This window comes from Anomaloglossus baeobatrachus, chromosome 5 (genome assembly GCF_048569485.1).
Source record: "Anomaloglossus baeobatrachus isolate aAnoBae1 chromosome 5, aAnoBae1.hap1, whole genome shotgun sequence".
In the NCBI taxonomy this organism is placed as follows: Eukaryota; Metazoa; Chordata; class Amphibia; order Anura; family Aromobatidae; genus Anomaloglossus; species Anomaloglossus baeobatrachus.
This window is the reverse complement of record NC_134357.1, coordinates 412861371-412880835: the sequence shown is the minus strand read 5'-3', so window position 1 is coordinate 412880835 and position 19465 is coordinate 412861371.

The window sequence follows — 19465 nt, the reverse complement described above, 5'->3', positions numbered from 1 at the left end:
CTGATTGAACAATTCGGATCTCCGCCCTCATACATCCAGCCATAAATAGATCACTTCAGGGGGAGGGTGGGCAGGATTGTTCTTTGTACCCACAACATCCAATAACACTGATTTTACCCCTAGTTAAGAGCCAAACATTGCAAGCGGCTCGCACTGGGCCAAGCACTGAGCGTACCCGAGCACAGCGATGCTTGAGCGAATGGTCAGCATACGTACAGCACCCAAACTCAAACACTCATTTTTTTTTTTTTTTTATTTTGTAAAGTCTGTGTTCAGTACAAACACTGAAGTTTACTGTTCGGGCTGGCTCATCTCTACTCACAAGTACAAGTGTATTCAGACCCAAGATGAATGACAGTTGCAGCTTGTACTCAGGAGCAGCAGGGAGGAGAGACATTAAGGAGATATCACTCAGGCCAGGTGGTTGTAGATTGAGTTTATCTAATATTTAAAGCTGAATGTGTGTGTGTATGTGTGTGTGTGTATGTCCGGGATTGGCATCCGCACCGTCGCAGCTACAGCCACAAAATTTTGCACACTCACACCTCTGGACCCCGAGAGTGTCATAGGCTATGTTTCGAGGGGAAATTTTAACTCCGCTCTTTAAGGTTATTCGCCAAAAAACCTGCCTCCATTAAATCGAATGGAGCTAGGAGCCACAGTGCAGCCAGAACTTCAGAAGAATGCGCAGCCACGCCCTTATATGGAATGTTGGCATGTCACAATGCAGCCAGGGAAAGAGGCAGACACAGACAGGGAAAGAGACAGACACAGACAGAGTAAGAAACAGACATAGACAGGGTAAGAGACAGACACAAAGAGACAGACAAAGAGACAGACTGACAGGGAAAGAGACAGACAGGGAAAGAGAGGGAAAGAGAGAGACAGGGAAAGAAACAGACAGGGAAAGTGACAGAGATAGATAGACAGACAAGGAAAGAGATTGAGACAGACGGAGAAAGAGACAGAGACAATCAAAGACAGACAGGGAAAGAGACAGACAGACAAAGATAGAGAGACAGAGAGATATATACAGAGGGGGAGATAGACAGAGAATTGGAGAGAGACAGTTACTATCCCGGGCGTTAATATATTCTATTTATACATTCTATCCCGGGAATGTTAATACATTCTATTTTGTTAACAGCAGTTATTAACCCGGGCGAAGCCGGGTAGTACAGCTAGTCTAATATATAAAGCTGAATGTGTGTGTGTATGTGTGTGTGTATGTCCGGGATTGGCATCCGCACCGTCGCAGCTACAGCCATAAAATTTTGCACACTCACACTTCTGGACCCCGAGAGCGTCATAGGCTATGTTTCGAGGGGAAATTTTAACCTCGCTCTTTACAGTTATTCGCCAAAAAACCTGCCTCCATTAAAGTGAATGGAGCTGGGAGCCACAGTGCAGCCAGAACTTCAGAAGAATGCGCAGCCATGCCCTTATATGGAATGTTGGCAAGTCACAATGCAGCCAGGGAAAGAGACAGACACAGACAGGGAAAGAGGCAGACACAGACAGGGTAAGAAACAGACATAGACAGGGTAAGAGACAGACACAAAGAGACAGACACAGACAAAGAGACAGACTGACAGGGAAAGAGAGGGAAAGTGACAGACAGGGAGTGATAGACAGGGAAAGTGACAGACAGGGAAAGAGATACTTAGACAGACAGGGAAAGAGATAGACAGACAGGGAAAGAGATTGAGACAGATGGAGAAAGAGACAGACAGGGAAAGAGACAGATAGACAAAGAGATAGAGAGAGACAGACACACAGAGAGATATATACAGAGGGGGAGACAGACAGAGAATGGGAGAGAAACAGAGAGACAGTTACTATCCCGGGCAGCGCCGGGTGGTATGTTCTGAGGCGAAATTTTAACCTCGCGCGTTCTAATTTACCAATCAATTTTGCCCCTATCTACATAATGGGGAAAAAGTGAAACGAAAAGTGTTGGGGGCAAATTGAGAGCTGCCAGATGTGAACATGGGGGACTTAAAGAATGAAAGCGATGGCGCCAAAGAGTATATACCGTACAGTTGCTAAGGTGGGGCCCCGACATGGGATACTCACCACACTCTGGAATATGAACACACACACAAAATGCGCCACACACTATCACGTGCTTGAACACATATACCACCATCAGCACACATCTCACAACACATACACCAACCTCGCCACATAATCGCCCTAAACACACACAAGTCTGGTATTATCCTTCAAAAATAAAAATCTGATTAATAAGCAGCCAAACTACAAGAACAACAAATGTACCACAAAGGAAATACGGCAGCTGTCAGTCACATGACCTGTCTATATGTGTATGTGTGAACTAATATATACTGTCAGGGGGAGGGCTTTCTGTTGCCTGGAGATTTATCAGGCTGCCAATAGCAACCAATCACAGCTTAGCTTCTATTTTGCTACAGTTAATTAATCTGAGCTCTGATTGGTTAATATAGGCAACAAAGGACATTCTCAGTATGTGTGAGGTCATAGGATGTTAAATCTGTAAGGAATATCTGTGGTGTTGAAATATATGTTGTGAAATGCTTCTATTAGCTTAGTTTTTGCCTTTTAATAATTACATTTCTATCTATTTGTTTTGTGGTTTTTGTGTGCAGAATACATTTTTGTTAATACATTCTATTTTGTTAACAGCAGTTATTAACCCGGGCGAAGCCGGGTAGTACAGCTAGTATTTATATAAAGGTTCACATAGCTATTGTGATAAGGATATTCAAAGTAAGTACACCAGTTTAGTCAGGAACAATAGGTCTTTTTTATAATCTATGCAGGTACTGGTAAAGATCTGCTATAAACTAAGATTTTGTTTCATTGGTAGACAATAAGGGGATTAAAAACTCCACCTGCCACTATTTACTTGTCCATACATGCACAGTCAATAGAAGCAATAATATTTTTAGGGTGTGTAGAGAGGGGAAATATGTATAAATTATAGCCACCTCTGTAAAGAATTATTCTGTCAGTGATGTAATGAAAAGAGAATTAGTCTTACTGGTATTTCGGTTTCTGGGAACCCTGCACGACAGCACCACAGGAGGTTTACTCTCCACCCTAATAATAGAGACAGGAAATACAAAGAGGTTAAAAGGCCCCTCCCCGCTTACCTCGTCAGTGTTTTTTCAACAACCACACTGTTATGAATGGTTAAATCTTTACTGTCAAGAAATAAGCCATTACAGATATTGCGGTTTAACCAACATAGGGAGGGAAACTGGTGCTGTCGTGGTGGGCTTCTAGAAACCTAATTACTAGTAAGACTAATTTTGTTTTCTCCAGTCACTCTCCCCAACAGCACTACAGGAGGAGTACCAACAAAATTGTTAGGGGGGACAATAGCTTGAAGAACTTTCCTTCTGAAGGCTAAAGGGGGCTTTACACGCTACGATATCGTTAATGTTTTATCGTCGGGGTCACGTTGTTAGTGACGCACATCCGGTGTCATTAACGATATCGAAGCGTGTGACACTGACAAGCGACCTTAAGCGACCTCAAAAATGGTGAAAATCGTTCACCATGGAGAGGTCGTCCCAAACTCAAAAATCGGTAAGGGTTGTTTATCCATGTTGTTCCTCGTTCCTGCAGCAGCACACATCGCTGTGTGTGACACCGCAGGAGCGAGGACCGTCTCCTTACCTGCCGCTGGCCCCAATGCGGAAGGAAGGAGGTGGGCGGGATGTTACGTCCTGCTCATCTCCGCTCCTCCGCTTTGATTGGCTGGCCGATTAGTGACGTTGCGGTGAAGTCGCTGTGATGCCGAACGTCCCTCCCCCTTGAAGGAGGGATTGTTCGGCAGTCACAGCGCCGCCGCCGACCAGGTAAGTACGTGTGACGCTACCGTAGCGATAATGTTCGTTACGGCAGCGATCACAAACAATCGCGTGCGCGACGGGGGCGGGTACTTACATGCTCGATATCGCTAGAAATTGCTAGAGATATCGCTATCGTGTAAAGCCCCCTTAAGTCTCTATTAGAGGCCAGGTCCAGTCTATAGTGACGGATGAATGTGTGGATTGAGGACCATGTGATGGCTTTGGATATCTGTTCGGTAGAGGCATTCCCTCTTTCAGCCCAGGAAGTAGATATGGATCTGGTGGAGTGGGCTGTAAATCTTAATGGTGGTGTTAGGTTTTGGCTCTTGTATGCTTCGCATATGTCCTTCTTTATCTAGTTAGCGATATTTTTTGCTGATTTTTTACCTTTGTTTTTGCCTAAAGACTGGATAAAAAGATTTGAATATTTCCTACCGGCACTTGTTTGTTGTAGATAATGAAGAATAGACCTCGGAACATCTAAAATTTGGAATTCAGCCTCCTTGTCATTAGATGGTTTGTCACAGAAGGAGGGAAGGATAATGTCCTGGGACCTGTGGAAGACTGATACCACTTTTGGCAGGAACAGGGCCGGCGTCAGCACGAGGCATACCCGGACAAATGCCGGGGCCCTGGAGAGCTGGGGGGGCCCACTCGGCCTCGTCAGTTCTGCTGCCCCCGGGCCGAGTTCCGGGGACCGCAGTCCTTGGCACTGGAAACTGTGGCTGCCGGCCCTTTAAGGCCCGCAGACCACAGCGTTCACTGTGTTCTCCTGCATTGAGCATCATCTGCGGGCGGAGCTACCGTCCGGCGTCCTGCTCAGTCACACAGATGAAGGAGTCACAGTGCCAGCCAGCAACCCCCAGCACATCGCTTCCCTCCAGCGCTGTGTGGGCCCCATCTGCACCGTGACCTGATCAGTATGTGGGACATCACTCCCTCCCCGCCCCTCCCTGTCCCCCCGTACGTGTGTGGGCCCCACAGAGCCGCATGTGTGGGCCCCGCAGAGCCGCTTGTGTGGGCCCCGCAGAGCCGCTTGTGTGGGCCCCGCAGAGCCGCTTGTGTGGGCCCCGCAGAGCCGCTTGTGTGGGCCCCGCAGAGCCGCTTGTGTGGGCCCCGCAGAGCAGCTTGTGTGGGCCCCGCAGAGCCGCGTGTGTGGGCCCCGCAGAGCAAGGTGTGTGTTTGTATGTATGTATGCATGCAGCAGAGCAGTATGCGTGTCTATATGTATGTATGTATATATGCAGCAGAGCAGTATGCATGTCTATATGTATGTATGTATATATGCAGCAGAGCAGTATGCATGTCTATATGTATGTATGTATATATGCAGCAGAGCAGTATGCGTGTCTGTATGTATGCATGTATGTATGCAGCAGAGCAGTATGCGTGTCTGTATGTATGCAGCAGAGCAGTATGCGTGTCTGTATGTATGCATGCAGAGCAGTATGCGTGTCTGTATGTATGCATGCAGAGCAGTATGCGTGTCTGTATGTATGCATGTATGTATGCAGCAGAGCAGTATGCGTGTCTGTATGTATGTATGCATGCAGAGCAGTATGTGTGTGTCTGTCTATATGTATGTATGCAGCAGAGCAGTATGTGTGTGTCTGTATGTATGTATGCATGCAGCAGAGCAGTATATGTGTGTCTGTCTGTATGTATGTATGCAGCAGAGCAGTGTGTGTGTGTCTGTATGTATGTATGCAGCAGAGCAGTGTGTGTGTGTGTCTGTCTATATGTATGTCTGCAGCAGAGCAGTGTGTGTGTGTCTATGTATGCATGCAGCAGAGCAGTATGTGTGTGTCTGTCTATATGTATGTATGTAGCAGAGCAGTGTGTGTGTGTGTCTGTCTATATGTATGTATGCATGCAGAGCAGTATGTGTGTCTGTATGTATGTATGTATGTAGCAGAGCAGTATGTGTGTGTCTGTCTATATGTATGTATGCAGCATAGCAGTGTGTGTCTCTGTATGTATGCATGTATGATGTGTATCTATGTATGTCAGTGTATATGACTGTATAGATTCTGTTATATATAGGTCTGTTTATATGTATTTTTGTGAGTTTGTCTTTAAATATGTATATGTACGTGTATGTATCTGTGTATGTGTGTGTGTCTGCGTATTTATGGGGCCCACTGGGACTCTTCCGCCCGGGGCCCACAAAAACCTGGAGCAACACGAATGATGATCCGGTCTTCTAGAATCTGGAGGTATGGTTCTCTGGTTGAAAGTGCCTGGAGTTCCCCAACCCTCCTAGCTGTGGTAATTGCTACCAGGAAGGCAGTTTTCCATGAGAGAATCTGTACACTTATGGAGGTGATGGGCTCAAAGGGTGATTGCGTCATCCCTTTGAGAACAAAGTTGAGGTCCCAAGGGGGAGTCAGATTGGTTTGTCTAGGTTGAAGACCGATGGCTGATGAGAAGAACCTTTTAATCCACTGTGCTTAGCAAGGTTAACATCAAAGAAGGAGCTTAAGGCAGAAATCTGTACTTTTAGAGTATTAGGTTTAAGGCCTAGCTCGAGTCCGTTTTGCAAGAAGTCCAGAATCTGTGGTATACTGGGATGGAATGGATCCAGGGGTCTAGATTTGCAAAAAGAGGTGAATACCGTCCATATTTTGTCGTAGATGGCGTTGGTTACAGGTTTTCTGCTTCTCTGTAGAGTTCTGATTAAATTGTCAGAGAGGCCTCTGGTTCTTGAGATGGCAGCTTTAGCAGCCAGTTTTTGTGTCCGAGAGTCCGTATGATATAGAGGACCCTGATGGAGAAAGTTGCTGATCTGATGAAGTATCAGGGGACCTTCTTGAGCCAAGTTGGTTAGAGCTCCGAACCAGCTTCGTTTGGGCCACAAAGGGGCTATCAGAATGGTGGTGGCGCCTTCTGACCAGATCTTTTGGAGTGTTCTTGCCAGTAAGACAGAAAGGCGTAAGCCAGTCGTAAGTTCCACGTGTGATCAAATGCGTCTACCACTAGACACTGGTCCCTTGAGTTTAGGGGGCAGTAGTGATCCCCCTTGTGTTCTGATGGGATGTGAACAAGTCAACTTATGGTTGGCCCGATTTCTTGGTCAGCATCTGGTAAACTTCCGGATTCAGACTCCACCTTCCTGGGTGGATGTCTCACCTGCTGAGGAAGTCTGCTTGTATGTTGGCAGACCCCTTCAGATGGAAGGCTGTTAGTGACAATAGGTTTCGTTCTGCTCAAGAAACTATTCTTGCAGAGATCTTTTTCAAACCCTTGTGTTTAATGCTTTCCTGGTGGCGTAGATGAGCAACTGTTGTCAGAGTGGACCCTTACGTTGGACCCTCGAATTAGGGCCATTGCTGCCTCGAGGGACTGCTATACTGCCTTCAACTCTCTGAAGTTCGAGGAACGGCGCCTAATGTCGGGTTTCCATACTCCTTGAACGGTTGCCTGTCCTACCACCTCTTTGGCTGGCATCTGTTGTAACTGTAATTGGCGGATCTTGGTGACAGCTTACGCCTTTCCGTAGGTTTTTCGGATTTAGCTACTAGGCCAAGGAAGCCTTTACATGACCTGGGAGGGAGACTCTTGTTCAGAGATCCTTGAGAACTGACCCAGGAGACAAAGACAGGAGTCTGAAGAGTCCTTGTATGAGCTTGGGTTCACCCTATCGCTTGAATGCAGGTGGTCATAGACCCCAGTGTGAACATTGCTGACCTGATGGTAGGTGACCACTGGTCCCGAAAGGACGAGATCTTGCGGCGTACTGCCCTATGTCTGCTCATGGGAATTCAAAAGAACTCCCAGGAATTTTTTCTCAGGTGCGGAGGACAGATCTGATTTGTGCAAGTTTACTAACCATCCCAGGGATCGAAGGATCTAGAGAGTTTTCTATATGTGATTGTAAAAAACATTAATATTAATACATCTAGTTATCAAATATTTTATAGTAGGACATATATGTTCACAGTTCTGTTTATGTTGGAGGGCATAGTTTATTGATAAAGTTCTTATAAGAAATAAATATTAAAATATCCATATTGAATATACATAAGTGCTGACATGGAAGGATATATATATCATCTGGAAGCTTCTAGAGATTACACCATGTGACATGCGTCCAGCAGTAATTTCCCTATATGGTTTGAACAGTTGTCATACAGTGCCTACAAGTCGTATTCAACCCCCTGCAGATTTAGCAGGTTTACACATTCGAAATTAACTTGGCATTGTGACATTTGGACTGTAGATCAGCCTGGAAGTGTGAAATGCACTGCAGCAAAAAAGAATGTTATTTTTTTTTTTTAAATTGTGAAAAGTTTATTCAGAGGGTCATTTATTATTCAACCCCTCAAACCACAAGAATTCTGTTTGGTTCCCCTAAAGTATTAAGAAGTATTTCAGGCACAAAGAACAATGAGCTTCATATGTTTGGATTAATTATCTCTTTTTCCAACCTTTTCTGACTAATTAAGACCCTCCCCAAACTTGTGAACAGCACTCATACTTGGTCAACATGGGAAAGACAAAGGAGCAATCCAAGGCCATCAGAGACAAGATCGTGGAGGGTCACAAGGCTGGCAAGGGGTACAAAACCCTTTCCAAGGAGTTGGGCCTACCTGTCTCCACTGTTGGGAACATCATCCGGAAGTGGAAAGCTTATGGAACTACTGTTAGCCTTCCACGGCCTGGACAGCCTTTGAAAGTTTCCACCCGTGCCGAGGCCAGGCTTGTCCGAAGAGTCAAGGCTAACCCAAGGACAACAAGGAAGGAGCTCCGGGAAGATCTCATGGCAGTGGGCACATTGGTTTCAGTCAATACCATAAGTAACGTACTCCACCGCAATGGTCTCCGTTCCAGACGAGCCCGCAAGGTACCTTTACTTTCAAAGCGTCATGGCAAGGCTCGTCTACAGTTTGCTCATGATCACTTGGAGGACTCTGAGACAGACTGGTTCAAGGTTCTCTGGTCTGATGAGACCAAGATCGAGATCTTTGGTGCCAACCACACACATGACGTTTGGAGACTGGATGGCACTGCATACGACCCCAAGAATACCATCCCTATAGTCAAGCATGGTGGTGGCAGCATCATGCTGTGAGGCTGTTTCTCAGCCAAGGGGCCTGGCCATCTGGTCCGCATCCATGGGAGGATGGATAGCACGGCCTACCTGGAGATTTTGGCCAAGAACCTCCTTTCCTCCATCAAGGATCTTAAGATGGGTCGTCATTTCATCTTCCAACAAGACAACGACCCAAAGCACACAGCCAAGAAAACCAAGGCCTGGTTCAAGAGGGAAAAAATCAAGGTGTTGCAGTGGACTAGTCAGTCTCCTGACCTTAACCCAATTGAAAACTTGTGGAAGGAGCTCAAGATTAAAGTCCACATGAGACACCCAAAGAACCTAGATAACTTGGAGAAGATCTGCATGGAGGAGTGGGCCAAGATAACTCCAGAGACCTGTGCCAGCCTGATCAGGTCTTATAAAAGACGATTATTAGCTGTAATTGCAAACAAGGGTTATTCCACAAAATATTAAACCTAGGGGTTGAATAATAATTGACCCACACTTTTATGTTGAAAATTTATTAAAATTTAACTGAGCAACATAACTTGTTGGTTTGTAAGATTTATGCATCTGTTAATAAATCCTGCTCTTGTTTGAAGTTTGCAGGCTCTAACTTATTTGCATCTTATCAAACCTGCTAAATCTGCAGGGGGTTGAATACTACTTGTAGGCACTGTATAACACACGATGGAGGGGGCTACTTCGGCTCCTGCACGTCGCCTACTGTCCCAGAATCCTTCCAGGCTGCAAAATGAACACATGCTGAGAAGCCTACGGTATGTCACCCCTGCCTTACCATTCAGAATCCAAGGAGAGATGGATGAAGATTTTCTATTGATCAGTATGGACTAATTGAACTCTTACGTAAGCTAATGAAGTATATTATTTTTCTTTTCTGTAATGAATTTTGGCAACCATTTCTAAAGAGATAAAATACATTTATTTTTTACATTTTTGAAGTTCTTTCTTTCATGCGCTTTTACATATTTCAAGAAAAATATATTTAAGAGTATATTTTTAACATTTTGGCGAGCTCAGTCATTCGTGTTTTTTCATTTTTGTACTTCTTCCTTCACTTTGCATAAGGGGGGACAGAGACATATGCCTCCTGCAAAGTGACAGGGAATTGACAATTTATAAAAATCACGCAGAACCTAGGAAATACGGATAAGTCAAGTTGCATGAATGTTTTTTAAATGAACTTTTAAGACTTTACAAAGCCACAGAAGTTAACTTTTGACGTGTCTTTGAGCAAGAAAAAATAATTCAGTCCATAAGAAGTATTAGACGTGCTGAACAAGGTGAATCGAGTCTTAGAGGATCATCCATCAGATCATCTGATCATTTCAGGTAAGAAAATGGATTTTATCTCTTCATATGTTAAGCAAAGTAAAATTCAGTTCACTTATTCAGATATTTCTAATGTGGAAGAGTTATGGGTATGCCTTTATGGGGAGTGTGAACTTGAGAATTCACGTGTAGAATGTGCAAGGTCTTTTAATAGAGAGAAACAGAAAATCAGAAATGTCTGTCATTTAGTCTATGAATTTCACAAGTTAATCGTAGAAAAATGTAAAAGTGGTGGAAATAGACAACCTGAATTGTCAGGAAAGTCAGTGATAGAGAAATCCAAAGACTGCTTAGAACCTGGAATGTCAGTCAGTGATATTGTGAATTCTGACTGTAATGTTGCAAATGAAAAGTCAGATTTAGACTGTAATTTTGCAAATCAGAATCTTGACAATGGCGGCAGACATGTGCTGTGTATTCAAAGTGATTTTCAGGACACTGGGGAAGAAGCAGGAAATGACGTAGAGAAGCCAGAAGGGGGAGGAGCCAGAGTGGGAGACGTGCAGAAAGTTGTCAGAGAAGGACACGTGCAGAGAGAAAATGGCGACGATCAGTTTCTAAAAATAGAACAGACTAAGTTAGGGATTAAACTTAGAAAGAGTCTATTGGACATATGCAAATTAATTCCCGCATATAATCCTAAAATACATGTATGCAGAAATTCAGAAATATTTGAAAGTTCCGTTGAGAAATTAAATTTAACCAATAGTGAGACGAATCAGTTATTCCGTATGTGGATACCTCAGCATTTCTTTAGACAATTGGCATTAAAAAAATCTTCTGACAATGAGACATTTGATTGTTCAAATGATAACGATATCATAAGGCTGAAAAATCTCATCTTCTGTGCAAGGAATGAATCTGATCCAAATTATGAGATGTTGAAGGAATTACAAATTGAACAGAATGAAAGTACGTTCTCATTTATGTCTGTTTTTGAACGTTTATATAGGGCGGTCATTCCAAATGTCAGACTGAATGGAATGATCCATTTATTCATCAAGAAATTTAATTTCCTTGATAATATAGCCTGTACGGTGGCATTAAGTAAAAAGTCCCTATTCGAATGTACGACATTTATCGATTTTGTTAGAAATCACCAAAGTCAATCAAAACAGAAATTAATTAATTCTAAAAAACCAACACGAAAAAGGGTGAGATTCTATGAAAAGCCAACAGTGTCTCCCAGATCCAGATATTTTTGTGACAAAATGTATGAAATTTGCAGGAAAATGCATACGTGTTACAAACCATACAATCCATCACAATTATTATCATCTAAAAAAAATTTTCCACAGGAAAAACCTTTGTTTCCCTTGTCTCCAGTGAAGGGATTGGTCACAGGATCAGATATTGATGATCCCAGACAAATGATGAGTAAAAGTTTTGAAAGACAGAAACAGGTGTCTTGTGCAGATTTTCTCCCCGGGTTATTATTGAAAGAAGAAAAAATGTCCAGAGAATTTGACAGCCAGCAACAGCTGGGTGGTCTTTCAGAGAGAGACATTCTTTCTCATTTAAGAGAAAAACTTGAGTTGCAAAATAATTTCAGAGATTCCTACAAGTTGAAAATGAATCTAATAGATCGAATCTTTGAAGAAAAATTTAGGTTTGGTCTTCAGCTAAATAAAGTGGATTTCTGGGTAAATTAATTTTATTATTTGATAAATATGATTATTCATATACAGTGAATCTATGCATATATGTATATATATATATTAAAAGTAGTGATAGTAAATCAAGGTCATATTTTCATTTAGTTAAATGATAGTTTAATGTTATAAATTAATAATTTGATCTCTGTATATGAATAATAATATTTAAAATGTAATAATAATAATAAGAGAAAGTAACTGATTCTAAGTGTTTCATTTTTTTATCATAAATATGATAATAATTTTATTCTTTTATTTCCCTCAGAATTTATCAGTAAAGCAGATTAATGAAGTATTAACTTTTTATTTATACATTTGTTCTTTTCCTCAATCAGGTAACATATATCTTATTGTGTAAGGTTAATCGCGAAAGCATGATTAATAATAAAAATTATTATTCTCTCAGGTACCAATTGCCAGAGAACCATTAGTTTAACGTTTCTTTTATGAATATATATCTTCTTTAAAGTTATTAGAAATGTAATCTGAGTTCTGGAGTGAAGTAAAACTGCTTGCTGTTTTGGAATGGTGTACTTTGCACGTAACCAGAGCATGTGACTTTTGAATTACTAAAGCTAATAATAATAAGTGTCTGTTTGTTCTATGGTTAAATGTACAGTATGTGACTATCAAAAGGTACCTATTTCTCATGAGTATATGTAATAAATTATTCGTATACTTCAAGAAGTTTTGAGATGCGAATAGAGAAATTGAAAATCAAAAACAGGGATATGTGTCTGTCAATGTTTCTATGTAGAAGTATATGTTAAAAGAATCATGACAGTCTTGTGTGCATAGATGTGTCTATGAATGATTGATTGTCTGAGCAGCTGCCGGTGTCAAGTACTTGGATAAGAGGTCTTTGAAGCTTCCAAAAGAAAAAAAAAAAAAGGGGAATTTTTGTTTTAACTTCGAGGTTATAATATGTATGTATATTATTAGAATAAATAAGTTATAGTACATAAGTATAAATAATGAAGGAATTTATATCGAATATATCTTATTCTTAGACATATTTCTTTAGTATAGAGATGTTAGGATCTTTATTAAGGGTTTATTCTGAAGAGTAAAGGCCCAGTCACACACAACGACTTACCTGCGATCCCGAAAACGATGCAACCTGATAGGGATCGCAGGTAAGTCGCTGGGAGGTCGCAGGTGAGATGTCACACAGTCAGATCTTACCAGCGATGCAGATCAATACAGGTCACAGTTGCGACCTGTATAACGATCTCAGCAGTCACTGTGACCCTGTTACACAGTGTCAAACACAGCGATGTGTCCTGCCCAGCAGGACATCGCCTTTGAAGAAAATGGCCTGGACCATTCTGCAACGACCAGAGATCTCACAGCAGGGGCCTGATCGCTGGTAGGTGTCACACATAACAAGATCGCTAACGGGATCGCTACTGCGTCACCAAAACCGTGACGCAACTGCGATCTCGCTAGCGATCTCGTTATGTGTGACGGTACCTTTACATTCTAGAATAAGGTTTTAACGTTTTGATTTTTATACAGGTTTGTGTTAGTTACTTCTTTTACCGATACACAGATTGGTAATCATTTTTCTTTTTAAATATGAAAGTAATATTTATAATATGGTCTTGAAGATATACAACATAAATTTTAATTTAATTTAATCTTGACATATTAATTTTTATAACATCATAGTAGATGATATTAAAAGGAAAAGGTTTGGTCTCAATCACACATTTATATTTGATAAATATATGTGTTTACAGGATACTTTAATAATTAATATTTCAAGTACAAAGGAAGAATTGGGAATAAAAAAAAAATATTTGAAGTATATTATAATACATTTATATACTAAGAGAAGAGTATTATTTGCAAAGTTACATGACTTAATTATTTTTATAGGTTACTGATATGATTGGTATGGAAATCCTATAAGATACTGGTAATATTAAGTTTATGTATTATTAAAGACATAGGTGTTATATACATAGAAGGCCTTATTTTAATTTTTATTTTTATTCCGATTTTCATTTTTCCTTTTATTGCTATTTTTTATATTAATTATTATTATTTAATATTCAAATTTTTAATAAAAATTTTAATTCTACAATTTTTTATTTTTCCTTCAAATTTTAAATATCTCAATTGAGAAATCACTTCAATATTTAGTTAAGTAATATCCAATATAAGAATATTACTTTATTAAATATGAAATCATATTAAAAGGGAAAGTTCCACCTTTTGGAAGAAAAGAATACTTCCTTCATCAATATATACAATTGTTTACTTCCTAGTAATACATTATTTTTATATTAGTATGTTAACACAATAAGGATGAAATATTACTTATAGTTACACATTTCCTTATATAGTAGGTTATTTAATAAATAATAGACAAATCAAATAAATTAAATTAGAGTAATAAAGATGGAAGATCGAGGTACATCCAGGTTTACCTTCCTATATTTACAAATAATATTTATATTATATTTTTAATCAATAATAATTTATAATGGGTATTATTGTGTTTTGATGGAATCATCCAGTCTTTCCTAACAAGTTATTTGCTTTGGTTTATAATTTTACAAATGATCTAACTAAATAAGCTACATTGTTGCCTTTCATATTTATAATATGATACATGTTATAGGTACACATTATATTATTTCATATTTTATATTACATTTTGGTTACATTCAACACATTGCCACCTATGGGTTTGGAAGGGTAATACACCAATGACAAAAAAGGTTATTACATGAGAATACTATTGTCTATACCATTATGCAGTATTTTATCATTCTAAGTATCAATTATATTAATACTTCTACGATAATAATAATGATATGGTATTATAGTATTAGACTTATGATACGCTGTGACATTTATTAGTGATAGTTATTGCCATATTTGGTATCTAGATTAGGAAATGAATCAGTCTTCAATCAAGATTACAGAAGATAAAAAGACTTTATAATTTTTCTAAAGTTAAAAGGGATTCTGCAAAAAGGTCCAAAAGGTAACGTCTCAAATAAGACTGTGTAACATACAATACACTTACCACTGCGGGACCTCAGAAACATAGTGATCTTATGGTGCCAGGATGGACAATGACACATGGTCTGTGCCTTAAGACCTCACTACAGTTACTAAGAAGAGCAATGACGTGTTAAAGTTAACCCCTGTCGTGCTGACCAAGAACGTCTTAACATCTGTTCCAGGATTTGACAACAGGCAGTGCGGAGGATAAAAGGTGACTAATGTAAATTACACTGCACAGACATCAAAGACTTATGCTATTCTTCTACACTCATGAACTGTGGTTTATCAACATTGGCTATGGACTTTGTAATAAAGAATAAAGTTTATGGACTTGATCTAACGATGATAAACGCAATACGGGACTGTATTAAATTGGTAACCATTCATCTTTTATCAAAGGATTTATTTCTAAGAGACTGTGTTTATGCCAGATTACATCAGAGATAAGAAGACATCAACCCAGAGGACATCATATGGTGACCGGATTTGTTTTGCATCTTTTTAGGTCTAGCGCAGTATAATTATATATTTTTATATGATTAATCAGTCATGGCCTACCATAACATTAATCCACATTATTATATTATTGAACTTACAACATGAATAATGCAAATTGATTATTATTCATCATTATTATTGATATTAATCCATTCTCACCAAATAAGGAAAGATTTGTTATTTTAATGATGTATTAATTAATTTTCGGGGTTTCATTAATAATAATTAATAATTCACCCGCTTCAAGGGGGAATTGTAAAAAACATTAAAATTAATACATCTAGTTATCAAATATTTTATAGTAGGACGTATATGTTCACAGTTCTGTTTATCAATAAACTATGCCCTCCAACATAAAGTTCTTATAAGAAATAAATATTAAAATATCCACATTGAATATACATAAGTGCTGACATGGAAGGATATATATATCATCTGGAAGCTTCTAGAGATTACACCATGTGACATGCGTCCAGCAGTAATTTCCCTATATGGTTTGAACAGTTGTCATATAACACACGATGGAGGGGGCTACTTCGGCTCCTGCACGTCGCCTACTGTCCCAGAATCCTTCCAGGCTGCAAAATGAACACATGCTGAGAAGCCTACGGTATGTCACCCCTGCCTTACCATTCAGAATCCAAGGAGAGATGGATGAAGATTTTCTATTGATCAGTATGGACTAATTGAACTCTTACGTAAGCTAATGAAGTATATTATTTTTCTTTTCTGTAACTGAATTTTGGCAACCATTTTTAAATAGATAAAATACATTTATTTTTTACATTTTTGAAGTTCTTTCTTTCATGTGCTTTTACGTATTTGAAGAAAAATATATTTAAGAGTATATTTTTAACATAGATCTGTTAGGAGGGGAGCTCAGGGAGCGACGAGTAGGAAGTCGTCTAGGTGTGGTATGATACAAATGCTAAGCCTCCTGCTGAAAGAAACGACCTCCGCCATAATCCTGGTGAAGATCTGGGGTGCGGATGAGATCCCGAACTAAAGTACGTTGAATTGGTAGTGTGGGATCGGTTGGTCCTCTAGCACTGCAATCTTAGGAATTTTCGATGGGAGGGATGAATGGGTACATGATAGTATGCATCTTGTAGATTTATAGTTGCCATGAGAACATTTTGACCTATCAGAGGGATTGTTAATCTGGCGGACTCAATTGTGAGGTGTTTGTAGATAACATACTGGTTCAGTGGTGTTAGGTTTATTATTAATCAGTGGGAGCCATTGGGTTTCTTCACTTGAAAGAGGTAGGAATAATGACCCGTATTGATCTCTGCTGTAAGGACAGGTAGATCCCACTGTATCTCTGCAGGTCTCGAAGGTTAGCGCAGATTAACTGCCAGGAGTCCCGAGTTAACCTTCAAGCAATGTGGGGGTAGGTGAGAAAGTCTATCTTCAGACCCTCTTGGACCATATGTAGGATTCACTAGTTGGAGGTTATCGACTGCCACTGGGGAAGGAATCTGGAAATCCGACCTTCAACTAGTTGGCGTCATTTGTCTTAACTAGGGGAGACCAAAATGTTTTTACTCTTCCCTCCTATAGGGTAGCTCCAGCATCCAGTTTTACCTTTGCCTTTGCCCCTGTAAGACTGGGAGGATTGCTGGGCTGGTTGGTTTTGTACGGGGGCAAAAATAATAATTACAACCTACCAGTAATGATGTTTCCAGGAGCCCATCACGACAGCACCACAGGAGTTGTCCTTTGACCTCTACGGGGACCGGAAAACACAAGAGTACCACACCAGGATGGGTACAAAACAATTTTATTTTTGCTTTCTTCATACAAATGTTTACGTTCACATAAAGTATAAAGAATGTTAGGGAGGGATATAAGGGTGCTGTCATGATGGGCTCCTGGAAACATCATTACCAGGTGGTTGTAACTCCTATTTTCGAGGACGCCACATGACAGCACCACAGGAGAAAAACCTACTATCGGAGGGTGACAACAGCTTGACGCACCTTCCTACAAACGTCTTCTGGTTGGATAGGACATTTAACTAATAATGCTTACAGAATGTATTCGGACCTGACCAGGTGGCCGTTCTACATATTTGCTCAATCGAGGCTCCTGCCTTTTCTGCCCAAGAGGTGGATATAGCCCCAGTAGAGTGGTCCCTAATATTTACCAGGGCGTCTACCTGCCAACTTATAGGTTGAATCTGTGGCGGATCTGACCCACTTTGATAGGGTTGCTTTAGTTGCCTTCCTACCTCTATTTTTTTCCCCCTAAATTGTACAAATAGGTTAAAGTCCAACCTCCAGCTCCAGGTGGCCTCGAAATAAGTCAGCACTGTTCGTCTGACATCCAAGGAATACTAGCGGCGTTCCTTCTCGTTCTTGTAGTCTTGGCAGAAAGAGAGCAATATGATTTCCTGTTCCAGATTTAAGCATGAGACTACCTAAGGGCGAAATGCTGGATCCAATCTCAGTATTAACCGATCATTTAAGACCTGAAAATAGGGATCTTTGGTGGATAATATTTGAATTTACCAGATTCTTTTGGCTGTTGTAACCGCTACCAGGAATACAGACTTGACAGACAACTTTTCAATAGAGATGTGATCGACTGGTTCAAATGGGGGTTCGCAGAGTCCATTCAGAACTAGTCCCAGGTCCTAAGGAGGCACTAAAGCGCTTACAGTAGATCTCAACCTCTGGATACCCTTTGCAAACCTCACGATCCACAGATAGGAGGCTAGTGGGATGTGAAAGAAGATGCCAAGAGATGAAATCTGTACCTTCAGTGTACTTGGCTTCAGTCCCTTGTTGAAGCTCATTCAAAGGAAATCCAAAGTCTTGGGAATATCTGGGTGTGCGCTGTCTATCGGTTCCTCACCCAGGAATATGCAGAACCTCTTCAAGACCTTCCTGTAAATGGTCCTTGTTACCGGTTTCCTGCTCGCCTGGAGAATGAAGGTAACCTCATCCGACAGGCCCTTATTCTTCAGGAATCTCCCTTCAGGATCCAACCCGACAAGTGCAGGTGTTGTATTTCTTGGTGAAGCACTGGTCCCTGGCTTAGGAGATTCTTCTTCAGGGGAAGGAAGATAGGGTCCTCCATGGCGAGGTTCTTCAGCAATGAGAACCAGCTCCTCTATGGCCAATAAGGCGCTATCATTATCACCGTGGCTCTGTCCTCCTGGATCTTCCTGAGGACTTTGGGGATCAGTGAAAGTGGAGGGAATGCATATGTGAGCTTCATATCCCGGGTTTGAGACATGGCATCCACTGCGGTTGGATCGTCCCTTGGAATCAGGGAGAAAAATTTTCTTGCTTTTGCATTTTTCTTGGAAGCGAATAGGTCCACCTGACGAGCTCCCCATAGGCTGACTAGATTCTGGAACACTTCTTCGGCCAATACCCATTTTGATGGGTTCACCTTGTGCCTGCTGAGATTGTGTGCTAGGTTGTTTTCTGATCCTTTTAGGTGTATTGCTGAAATGGATGTTACTGACCTTTCGGCCCAACGAAAACTCTCGACTGATAGGAAATGTAGAGGAAGACGTCTCGAGCCTCCGTGATGTCAAAGAAAAGACACTGCTGTGACGTTGTCGAATATAATTCTGACGTGCTGATTCAGGAAGAGTTCTCGATTCCTTCAGAGGGCCTGCCAGACGGCATTCAACGCTCTGAAATTTGAGGATTTGTTCTTCATCTATATTGGCCACGATCCTTGGAAACATCTGGATCCTACATGGGCGCCCCAACCCGACTGACTGGCGTCGGTAGTAAGCGTGACACAAGGAGAGCAATCCCAGGAAACTCCGACCTGTATTTTCTTCCAATCAGTCCACCATCTTCGGTCAATGTTTGACATGGTGAGGAAAACTGATCATGCTGCTCAATAACCACTGGGAACCGATCTAAAGCCTGCTTTACACGCTGCAATATATCTTACAATGTGTCGGCGGGGTCACGTCGTAAGTGACGCACATCCGGCATTGTAAGGTACATTGCAGTGTGTGACAGGTACGTGCGATTGCACGTTAAAACGTTTATCGCATACACATCGTACCTTTCTCTAGAATTGCACGTCAG